This window comes from Rhagoletis pomonella, unplaced genomic scaffold, assembly GCF_013731165.1.
Source record: "Rhagoletis pomonella isolate Grant_MI unplaced genomic scaffold, Rhpom_1.0 Rhpom_scaffold_00002, whole genome shotgun sequence".
NCBI lineage: Eukaryota > Metazoa > Arthropoda > Insecta > Diptera > Tephritidae > Rhagoletis > Rhagoletis pomonella.
Genome location: NW_023458556.1, coordinates 3,167,506 through 3,180,302, shown reverse-complemented (window position 1 = coordinate 3,180,302; position 12,797 = coordinate 3,167,506). Strand labels below are relative to the sequence as shown.

Genomic DNA, 12,797 nt, shown 5'->3' with positions numbered 1-12,797 from the left:
TTTTTTTAATAAACATTTACATATAACATATAAACTAAAAGCGAACTTGAAGCCCATTCAATTCTAGTAGAGTAAGTGCAAGTTTGAAGTAGCTATGTATATTAGCGAGCCGCTTACTCCAAATCAGAGATACATCACAACATCTCATTTCTGAACAATGAGTGAAGAACCACCTTCCAGAGCATTTGTCCTGACGATTTTTCGAGAAGAATTTGTTTGATTGATAAGCAGATAGCTCACAAAATTTTAAGGTTTTAGCTGTTTAAATGAAGTAGCTTTAAAGCAAAACCTCTTATCTGTGAAGAAAAGTGTCGTTTTAAAATGTAAAAATGTTATTAGAGAATATTTGAACATTTAGTTACATATGTATATGTATATTGTAAAATCGAATAGTGTGAAAGCTAAGCAAATATGTAAGAGTACTCAGATTTAAAGGTTTACTGGAAAAGTACGTAAGCCTGTTGTTGTTGTCGTTAGCAAAAATATACATATGTATTCGTGTTGTTTGTAGTGAAAGCCCAAGCGAAAAAATTAGGTTCGTGTTTTTTTAGCAGCGAGTATACATATATATATATATGTACCAAGGCAGCGCAACCAATGGAAGAAATTTAAGAAAATTAATCTAAAATCCGACAACGAGGAACTTGTAATTACATATGTATGTAGATATGTAAGCTTATGTGTAGGTGTTTGCATCGGTGATATAAAGTATGGCTTAAGCTTCGCATTTGCGTACGTACATATGTATGCATGCGCATATTTACATATATGTATATTTACACACTGTCGCGATTAATTAAATATAAGCAAACAGAGTTTACTCATAAATATGACAATATAAATACAGATGTAAATAAAATATAATTATGTAAGTATCCGTACATGTGGCTTGTTCAAAACAATCATTTGCAATTTTTTTTCGTTAAAGCTTGCTATGTATTTTATTTTCTCCTTGTTAAGCCGCAGAGTTGAAACGATGTGGATGGCCACAACTTCGGTCTGCAATTTTTGACCCTAATAGAGATTTTGGTTTATGATTTGTTTGAGTTATGACACTGTTGAAGTAAATAAGTACATATCTACTTACATATACGTAAGCGAAACGAATCACCTGGCTTGATTATTGAAACTAAAACCGAGCTTTTACTTTCATGTTTCAACAAATGAATGTTTATTTAACAACTCATATGTGTATGTATACTACAGTATCCATACATAGAAAAAACAGTATGAAACGTGAGCGAAGTTAAAAGCGGCTTTCAAATTAAACGACGGCAACTTATGTATGTACGTAGCTCAGAGAATGGAAAGCATATTTTAATTTGTTTTTAATGGGAGACAATTTATCATTATTAATCGTTTTCTAATAAAATTTTGAGTATGTAGACTAGGGTCGTTCTTAAATGTAGGAAGCAAATTTTTACATCAGATTTTCTAAGCCTCAACCCCTACGTCGGTGCTACTATAGCCGAAGATATCACTTATAATTTTGGTCCCGCTCGGAGACGGTTGAGGCGTGTCGCACAGGGGGCAAAGTTCAGATTACCTTATGAAGGCGTCTTAACCGACCGTAGATGCTATAGAAAAGGCATTTCCTTCCAAACTAATTGAATTGCAAACTCTTCAAAGCAGAAGAATAATATCGGGATTTACATTTCTTTATGGTATTACTAATGGAAACATTGATTGCCATTTATTATTGGAATCTATAAAATTTAACGTTCCGACAAAAAATCTACGGCGCCATAATAATTTTCTTTTGATGCTTTTAAAGCTAATTCCACTATTAAAGGGTCCTATCACACGGACTCTTATTGAAATTAATAACTTATTTCAAGAAAATATTAATATCTCACTTTGGATAATGAATTGATTTTTTGTGTATTTATTTTTAAGACATTGTATTGTGTATCTAGTCTGTAAGGTCATGTATGTATGACTATTGACTCAATAAATTGAAATTGAATTGTATTTAAAAAATGTATTGAACTCATTAATTGGCAGTCCTAAACGTTAGTCTTAGTGGAAAGAATTTGTTTTTTTCGCGATGTTCACATTACGGGGAGTACACTGTATGTGTCCATGCCCTATTCAGATGTGTATGTGAATATTCGTACATACATACATATGTACATTTAACGGCATGTATTTACCTTGACGATAACGATATTGTCGATACATTTAAAAGTGTATGCTTTTATACTGGAGCAGCAAAGAGCCCCAAGGTGGGTGAGAAGGCTGGCGGGGCGGTTTTGGCGGCCAATCACAGATATGATAACCGCGATCGTGACGTGTTTTGCTAAAGTTAGCGTCTGATGCTCCAAGTAAGAATTGCTTATTCAGGTGAGCACTATGGGCAAGTTTATTAACACTCAACTTGAGTGAGGGAAATGTAAACAGTAAAGGTACATACATATGTGTGTACATGCATTTATGCACTTTTTTATATACATATACATATGTACATACATGTGTACATAAGTTCGTACGGTGTGTACATTAGGGTGGTCCTAAAGAAGTAAAGTCGGAATTTGAATGCTCTCACCCCTTAGGAATGTTCTATATCGAGGAAAAGTATACCCCTATTTTTTTTATTTGGAAATCAAAATGTATATTTATATGGGGAAAAACCAATTCTCGTTTAAATGTAGTGGAATTCTTGAAAATCAATGTTTTTCGATCGGAAAACTCTGGTTCTCTTCAGGAGACTTCCAATAACAATATCCAATTGTTTATTTAACCATCTTTTAATACTACCATTACATTTTCTGGCATTTTCTAGGGGTTTTGGCGGACCTATAAAATATAATTACTATGAAAAAATGTTTAAACAAATAATTGGATATTATATTGGGAATCCCGTGAAGAGAAAAAGGTTTTCCGATCGAAAAATATTGGTTTTCAAGAATTCTATACCATTTCCACGAAAAGTGGTTTTTCCCCCCATATAAAATACATGAAAACTTTGAGCGCTTTGACCGACCTCTTAATATTTTTTTATTTCAAAAAAAAAATAAAAATATGAGTACATATATTTTTCGGTATAGAACAATCCAAGGGGGTGAGAGCATACAAATTCCGGCTTCACTTTTTTACATGGATTTTTGGACCAACCTAGTGCATAGCAATACACTTCGTTCGGATAACTTGCGTTTGTTGTAGTTGTTGTCTTTCACTTTATCACTTATTTGTATATGCAATCTGGTTGTAGAGAAAATCGAGAATATTTTTTTTTAATATCATTTGCAAACGCAAAAACACTCGTAAGTACATGCATATATGTACTATATTAAATACTGGGACTAGGCTTGCATGATTTGTGTGCAAATGTGTAGATACATACATACATACACACATACATACATACATACATACTATATATTTGTGTTCGTATGGAACAATAGCTTATGTCGAAAGGCTGCCTTTAGTATAATGCGGCATTCGCAGCATACGATTGCGATCACTGGCGCCGAGCCGATACTAGCGAGTCCATATTCTTATTAAGTTTCATCAAAAAATTCCTTGTCGTTTAAAGAATAAAGGGAATGCCGCATTATACTAAAGCCAGCTTCTTGACATAAGCTGCTATTCCATACGAACAAAGATACATATGTACATATGTATGTGGCTACCTTAATTGCATAAATTGTAGTTATTAATTAAGTTGCCCCTCTGTGTGTGTTTTTTTTTTTTATTAAAAATCCAATTCGATATAAATCTCAAAGTAAACGCGGCAGTGTTATGTAAAAATAGTATGTACAAGCACATTAGAGTGCACCAGACATTTTTTTTTTGGCATCGACTTGAAATTAAACCGAGGATTGATCGGCTCAAACCCTTCTTAAAGCGAGCTGATAAAGTGCATCGAATATCGAATGACCTTCAGGGCTGCTCAGCCTTAACCTGTTACAGGGGAGGAACCCCCTTCCCACCAATGGTAGAACTAAATTAGAATACAAAACGAAAATCGCTCCTCAAAAATGGCTTACAGAAGCATCCACCTCTGTCTGATCTAGAAATGCGGTAGAAATAGTTCACTCTCACATAATTCGAACGAATTGGGAGTCATGCAATGCAACATCGGTCGATAAAATACGCTCAGTCTAAACAAAAGTTCGACTGAAAGTTGTTAAGGCCGGAGATATCCCATAACGGAGGAGATTTGGTGTCATCGGATCCAGCGGAAATCTTGGAAATGCTGCAGGAGTTTAACCCAGGCATGCCATCGCTAAAATTCTGAATGTCGAATAATGCAAAAACAATCGAATTTCGCAAAAATAGAAGTTTTTACTTTAAGTTCTTGGACACCCTAATGTCCATTCATACATACATACATACATATGCACATGCGTATCATATGTATACATAAGTACCCATTGTAACCGCTGGCAAAATGTTTTGATTGCCATTGTAAAATGAAATACCAGGCAAATACAAAATATATGTATTTACATTGCAATTCGCAACAGCTACATACATACATACACGTGTATGTTCGTAAAATTAATAAAAGTATGTAGATGTTTTTTTTAAGAAATTAAACACTTGCACCGCCTAATAAATAGCTACATAAGAGCGTGAACATTGTACAATAACAAATTTCGATTTCTTTATTTTGTTTTTTTAGCTTTTAAATAAAGCACAACTCGTCTTCGCCTGTTTTCTAATTTCTACTTGTTTGCACTTTTCATATAATGTACTGTATTTTATTAGCAATTATAATATGCACAACAACACTTCACCGGGTGGGAGGGGGCGGGACGGCAGAGACGCGCGCTCGAATACAGTAAGTCAAACGATTGCGCCACCAAGCGTAGTTTCTGCTTGTCAGCCAGCCAGTTGCCTAGACGCTTCAATGGCAGCTGGATTGCACAATGCCACACAATTAATGTTTGCCGCCACTACAAATGTTGTTTGTTGGGTTGTTTGTATTCAACTTTTTTTTTGTTTTGTATTTTGTATTTGTTAATAAAACTGCATTCACCGGGGAGTACACGAACTCACGAACTGTTTGTTACTCATCACGTTCTTGGGTATGCCGCTATTTGAGTGCTGCTTCGTTTTTGTGCTTTTGCTTTTACTACATTTTCATTCATACGCACATCTGCCGGTCTTTGAACACAAAGAAATACGCAACCGAACCGAATACTTCGCCGGATATGCATTCACTCACACTCATGCATACATACTAAACCACATGTACATCCAGATGGACAAGCGTGTGCGCGTGTGTGTGTGTGTGTGTGTGGGGGGGGAGGGGGAATATCTGTGTTTGTGTTTCACACGTAATTGCGCCGTTACCGTTTGTAATCAAATTGCTCTTATTGGATTGGGAAGTCAAATGCCCTCCACTGTAAATAAACTGTTCGCTGAGCTTGGAACCGCACGTACGCTGATAACAACCGCTTCGCGTTCTGTCTCATTAACAACTGAAGCGGCCAGTCAGTCGGTCGTTCAAAGCGAGCATGTGGCTGATTTCTGGTCGTTCGACGTCTGCTCATTCTGGAAATGAAACCACCACCAGTGTACGGAACGGCTGGCTGTGCCATGTGCCTCTTCCAAGCTGGAAATTAGTTAAACTGTTGGCACTGTGTCAGTGGTTTGTTTTGTTGACTCTGAGCACGCCTCGGTGTTAACAAAAGCGTTTTGCCGAATGAATCACTACTACCAGCCACCGAACCAGAGAAACCGAACGAACTACCAACGTTTGGAAAGGTCGAAGCGGCAATGGGTTCGATAAGGGAGAAAACAAAAGACATGTGTTTGCGCAAACAAGCCTACAAACCATGACTATGAAGCAGCTGGTGATGCAGGCTCGCATTTTTGTGTCCGATCGAGCGTTCTAACCCGGAAACCAAACAGATTAGTCGAATGAGACCATAACAATAAAAACTTCACTGTCTAATAGCCACAGATAATCAGGCCGATCCTGAACAGGAACTCCCTGGGAGTTTTATCTCTTTTCTCTTTCCTCCTATCATGAATAAAAATCCCTAAGGATTTTTTATATTAAATGGCGGAGTTGAGGCGTCAAAGAAGTGCCAAACAGCTCTTGAGAATTTCGAATTTTCTCATCCCAAATTCTCGGGGAAAATGCTACCTCCTGGGAGTAAATTATTGGAGGACTTCTTTCTCGGGAGAAACAAACTCCCGTAGAACAAACTCTCTGGGAGTATTCAGAATCGGGCTGAATAGCTTTGTTCCACACGTTACTCGAGTGACACTAAGAAAAAGAGCAAGGGAGGAGAGATACACTTTAAAGAGGAAGAATGAAGAGAGAGCGAAGAACTTGAATTATTATCAGGCACGAACGCAGCCCGGGAGTTCTATCAGAATAAGACAGAATGCAAACGGTTTCAAGACCGGGACCCATCCCTCCACTAGATCAAGACTGAAGGACAGAAAAGTCCTTGGAGCCGACAGAAGACCTGCCGAGCTGATCACGATCGGCGGCAAAGAGCTGGCTGGGCGCACGTACAATAGGGTGGTCCAAAAATGCATGTGAAAAAGTAAAGTTGGAATTTTTATGCTCTCACCCCCTAGGATTGTTCTATACCGAAAAAAATATACCCTTATTTTTTAATTTAAAATCAAAAAAACATTTGGAGGTCGCTCAAAGCTCCCAAAGTTTTCCACGTATTTTGTATGCGGAAAATAATTTTTTTCGATATGGAAAAATCCTAGGGGGTGAGAGCATTACAATTCCGACTTTACTGTTTGGACCACCCTAATGTACAAGAAATTAAGGCCATATTGGTCAGATAAATGCATTATCGAATATTGTAATCTCAGTGTATTTGATTCAGTTCTCAACTAACGCGGGGTAAGGGTGAGAGATTGAAACCATCAAGCCATGGAAAAGAGTCCCAATAATCAAGGCACCACTTTTTTTAAGATTATAAAACCTTTTCAGTAGCACGAAAAGAAGGTGGATCTGCGAAGCCATGTATAAATTTGGAATCACCAAAAACTAATAGGGCTATTTTGGGTGAGGCAGTATTAGCTCCTGATTTTGTAAGCTTGGGAGTGGCTAAGGGTTAAAAAAACAGTATTTTCTCTATAATATTCGATCTTATATTTTCATTCAATTGTTTTTAATTATGTTTGAAGTTATTAAGGATCTAATAAATGAATAATGATCAATTTTAAATCAAAAAAAAATAAATTGCTTTTTTATGGAATTATCCGATGAGACGTGATTCGAAAAGCTAAATATGCAATTCCGAAAAGGGCACTTGTCTGAAAATTTGAAGTATTTAGGAAAGAAGAAAACTAATTATTTCTCCTAGGCTTGGGACCTTTTCAAACTTATTCGATGCTCGCGATGATGCCAACAGTAGAATTGATCGATTAGAGAAATACAGAGAGGCATTTAGATTGCATTCAAATGACAAAAATTTATTTACAAATTATGCGAGAAGTAATGCGCTCTTTCGAAATTGCATATCCAATTACAATAGACAGATTTACATACAACAATGAAGTATCTATAGTTGGGAAAATAAATATTCTAAAAACAACCAATTTGCCAATTATTTTATTAAAAAAATTGCCAAAGGCTTATGGTCCGATTATGCATTCTTCGCATAACTTCGCAAAAATTTCAAACGGTAATTTTTTATGTACATAATCCATTATCCAGAAATTAGCGAAACTTGTGAAATTACTTAGCGATCTGTTGAGTTTAGATTTTGCTTCATATTTTCTTTAGTTATATTTCAATTGCAGTGGTACAAATGGTTCTGCGAAGTTATGCGAAGTATGCATAATCAGACCTTTAACAAAACCAAAAATTAACTTACCATTGACCGGGTGACGGTTAATGTATGAGCTCCGCTACACTTATGCCAGCTTTCGCCGATTAAAAGAGCTTGTAACACTTCATTATTTTCAAAATCATTGCAGGAAATGCATGTCCCGCATATCGTTTAATTACCCTAATTCACCAACACCCACACAAACGACCAGAGGCTACTTTTTTTTGTTCCCATGCATCTTGAGCGACACTATCATGCATAAATATGTAGATATGGATGTACAATAGGGTGGTGGAAAAATGCACGTGAAAAAGTAAAGTCGGAATTTGTATGCTCTCACCCCCAAGGATTGTTCTATACCGAAGAAATATACCGCTATTTGTTTATATTAAAATCAAATAATATTTAGAGGTCGCTCAAAGCGCCCAAAGCTTTCCAGGTATTTTCTATGGCGAAAAAACAACTTTTCGTAGAAATGGTATAGACTTCTTAAAATTCAATATTTTTCTATCGGATAACTCTGTTTCTTTGCAGCAGACTCCCAGTAATAATACTCAATTGTTTATTTAACAATTTTTTGATCGCAACTATTACTTATAGGTCCGCCAAAAACCCACAAAACCCATGCAAAATTCAATGGGGGACCCAATAAAAAATTTGTGTATTAAAAAATGGTAAAATAAAGAATTGGGTATTGTTATTGAAAGTCTTCTGAAGAGAACCAGAGTTTTCCGATCGAAAAAAATTGATTTTCAAGAATTCCATACCACTTGAAACGTTTTTTTTCCCCCATATAAAAATACTTGGAAAACTTTGCGCTTGAAAACTGAGCGCTTTGAGCGACCTCTAAATATATTTTGATTTCAAAATAACAAGGTAGGGGTATACTTTTTTTCGATATAGAACAATCCTAGGGGGTGAGAGCATTACAATTCCGACTTTACTCTTTTTGGACCACCCTAATGTGCATATGTACATATGTAGGTATGCATGTATGTATTTATGAAACAGATATTTGCGACGAGCATTGGCGGCACTCGAACTTTCGTGTTGGCGGTTAAATGACTTGCACCACTAAAACTGGCGGCTATGTGAGCCAAAATACAAAAATTGGTACTTAAATTTGGTAAGAGCTCGCCTGTCATCTTCGCATACGTATATGTATAGCCATGTGCATACCCACTCGGAAAAAAGGTAAGCACTTTACGAAGTAAGCCATGGGAAGAAAGGTATCTGTTTGTACGTTTCACTATAGTACGCTTGGTACTTATGTAAATATATATATGTAAGTACATATGTATCTATGTACATATGTATGTATGTACATACGTAGTTTGCCCATGTTTATTTATGTTCTATACCGTTCTGGCTTTTTGGCTCCTATTGTCCCGGCCGGAGTTCATTCTTTTTTTTTTGGTAATTTCTTTCCCATCGCTTTCATATATTTTCGTATTGTTGCCTGTTTGGCATTCACTTTTGTCTCTGTGAGTTTTTGTGAAGTTGTTAAGCTTTGCTTGCGGTCAAATTCCCACACAAACCATAAGCCTAAGTTGAATCCAAAGGAAACCGGTTTGTTCGATCTCGTCGTGCTCGCGTTTTTTCAACATTCTTCCCAAAGTTTTATTTTTCTTTGTCATTAAACATTGTACTGCCATACTATGTACTTGCATTTGTATCGAGTTGTAATTGTACATGCATACATATGCACATACATATGTACATACGTATGTATGTAGTATTTATGTACGTATAATGATATATTACTTCCGTAATTCACTTTTTAAGGCTGATTTGTATTTTATTTTGAGCCAAAAATAAACAAACACCACAAATATCACTCTCGCAATAAGCTTCAGATTTTTTATTATCGTTTTTTGTTGAACATTATAATTTGCAATTAAAAGCAGTGATTTCGTGCTTCAAACACATACAAAACACATACAAACATACATGACGACAGAACTTAGTACCCGCAAAATTCTCGAACTCGCTTGAATCCATCGTAACTTATACGAAACTCCTGACAAGATAACAATAAAGTCAGAGAATTGAAACGATCATAACGAATGAACCAAATGATAAACAAACAGAAACTCATACACAAACGGAGAGAAGAAAAGTTTAAGTGCTAAGCCCCAGCGAAAGAGCCAACGTATCGCGTCGAGCGTCTGGAGTGGAATGCGCGCGTCTGCTGGCTGTATCTTACCTGTACATATGCGCGAATAAGCTCTCCGACTGGGAGTTGAATGTAAAGTACGCCAGCGATTACCTTCCAGATTGTAGACCCATACATTTTGAATTAACTTCATACATATATGTATAAATATGTATGTACATACATTAGACTGCATCACTTCCCATACAAGAAAAAAAAAAAAGGAACAGTCCAGCGCCTTCGTCTTGGCCTGCAGGCTGTATCGGAGATACAGCCGCTAAATTTAAACGTAGAATACGTGGTATGGTTAAGAGCATATCCAAGTAAAAAAACAAAAGCACACACTAAGCAAAAAATATCGATAACAAAAGCGATAATAATATCGGTAGCAAAATCGAAAAAAACATCGATAAAGAAATCGATGAAAATATTGATATCAAAATCGAAAAAATATCGAAAGCAAAATCGATAGCAAAATCGCTAAAAATACTGATTACAAAATCGATTACAAAATCTATCAAAATATCGATTACAAAATCGATAACAAAGTCGATAACAAAATCGATTATAAAGTCGATAACAAAATCCATAACAAAATCCATAAAAATATCGATACCAATATCGATAGCAACATCAATAAAAATATCGAATATAAAACCTATAAAAAAATCTATAACAATATCGATAGCAAAATCGATAAAAATATCGGTAACAAAACCGATAAAAGTATCGATGACAAAATCGATAGCAAACTCGATTACACAATCGATAAAAAAAATATCGATAACAAAATCGATAAAAGTATCGATCATTATATCGGTAAGTTCCGAAAATATCGATAGCAAAACCAATAACAATATCGATAACAAATTCGATGAAAATATCGATAACGAAAGCAATAATAATATCGATAGCTAAATCGTAAACAAAATCAATAAAAATATCGATGACAAAACCGGTAAAAATATCGATTACAAAATCGATTAAAATACCGACAGCAAAATCTATAAAAATATCGGTAATAAAATCGATAACAAAATCGATAAAAATATCGATAACAAAATCGATAAATAATCTATCATAAAATCGATAACAGTGTCGATAACAAAATCGACAACAAAGTCAACAAAATATCTATAACAAAATCGAGAAAAAATATCGATAACAAAATCGAAAAAATACCGATCATTATATCGATAAGTTCCGAAAATATCGATAGCAAAATCAATAACATTATCGATAAAAATTTCGATAGCAAAATCGATAAAAACATCGGTAATAAAACCGACAAAGTATTGATTATTATACCGATAAACCCCGAAATATGTACTTCCGGACACATACATACTTTTTGTCTCCTTCCCACGCTTCCAATGCGTGCACGTGTTTGCAAAATGATGACGAGGTGATTTTGTATGGAAAATCATTTATGCCCATATATTTGAATAAAATAAACATATATAGAAGATATCAACCAATACTTCCCATATACCAAACGAAAGGAAAACTCTTGAATTTTTGATTAAAGAAAACAAAAACAAAATCATTCGAGCGGTTTTCGAGCATTTTGGTAATGAAAAAAATTTGCAAAGTTTTTCAACAATTTTTTGCCTTAAAATGCTCAATATTTGTTAAATTTATATAAAATTTGTACCCGATAATATTTCTACTGCTCCAAAGAACCTATATCCTGAAAATGAAAGTTATATATGCCAACAATAAGTTGCTAGAGCACTTTAAAGGCTCAAAATTGACCCCAAAATAAGGCAATGTTTACCGTTGTTTTTACGACAGAAACCGAATTGGTTATTTACAAAAATGAATCTGTCGACAGGTTTGGAATTTTATCTTTGAAACACCACTATTTTCTTTGAAATCGCTTTATTAGTTCTCGTGCAATAAGCGTTTTTGTGAAGCTCTAAAAATTACAACTACAACATTTGAACATAGCCCCCCCATACCTTAAGGTAAGACGTATTCTGCGTCAAAAAAAATCGGTACGATTTTTCCATTGGAATTAAAGGAATCTATTATATTTTAAGACGTCCATCAAAATATTTCGGAAAAATATTAAGATTTAAGCGAGCTGGACCGATTTGAAAATACCTCCAAAAATGGAGTTTTTTATGAATAAAAATAGTTTTTTAAATTTTTTCAAAGATTGGTATAAGAAAAACTTGAATAACCTAAAGTCTTCCGATTTAGACTTGTGAGGTGTCATTTCTTTTTTATTTCTTTGCTAATAAGCTCATTCAAAGAACGAAAGAGAAAGGTAGGATGAACGAAGATCATTCAAAGTTGTACTAATTGAGCTGGTATTTGAAAAAATAAAATTGGGACACGACTGACTTTTTTTTGCACATAAATAAAAATAGTGGGAGAATACCTTTCCACCGAGAATAGTTTTGGCCCAGTTATTTAAGTTTTTCGTAAATCAATCTTTGAGAGAAGTAAAAAAAACAATATCAACAAGTAAGAAAGTCTAAGTTCGTGCGGAGCCGAACATTAAATACCCGGCGCAAGTATTAAATATATGTTTTCCACCTTTCCGAAAGCTACCGCTACATGATAAGCCGGGGTGTATACATTTTAAGTAAATTAGCGTCCTTAAATTTCGAAATATTGAAATTTCAAGCATATCTGAAATTTACCGTTATATGAAAAGCGGCCTCAATTTTAGTCCGATTTCAATAATTTTCAACGTTTTGCTTACACGTGGCAGGCACAATAACCACACCGAGTTTGGTACAAATTGGTAGAACGGTTACCGATATACTTATATGTGATCACAAGTGGGCGGTGCTACGCCCATTTTCCAAAATTTTGTCATAAACGTATTTCCTGGTAAAGAATTGTTGCAACCATCAATTTTGAATAAATTAGCT

The 12,797-nt window shown here is 35.1% G+C and overlaps 1 protein-coding gene across 7 annotated transcripts in view; it reads right to left on the bottom strand.

Moving 5' to 3' along the window:
• Positions 1-9,945, bottom strand: part of LOC118732608 — a 69,730-nt gene extending 59,785 nt beyond the window's left edge. For 2 of the 7 annotated variants that reach the window (XM_036461776.1, XM_036461741.1), the window contains exons 1-2: positions 9,728-9,945; positions 7,803-8,006 (exon numbers count right to left, since the gene is read on the bottom strand). The gene's annotated coding sequence lies outside the window, so the exon portion shown is untranslated. Of the gene's footprint in view, positions 1-5,301; positions 5,676-7,802; positions 8,007-9,118; positions 9,414-9,699 lie in introns of those variants that run through there. The other 5 variants (XM_036461758.1, XM_036461748.1, XM_036461751.1 and 2 more) reach the window with 5 other exon arrangements.
• Between the last annotated feature and the right edge of the window lie 2,852 nt (positions 9,946-12,797).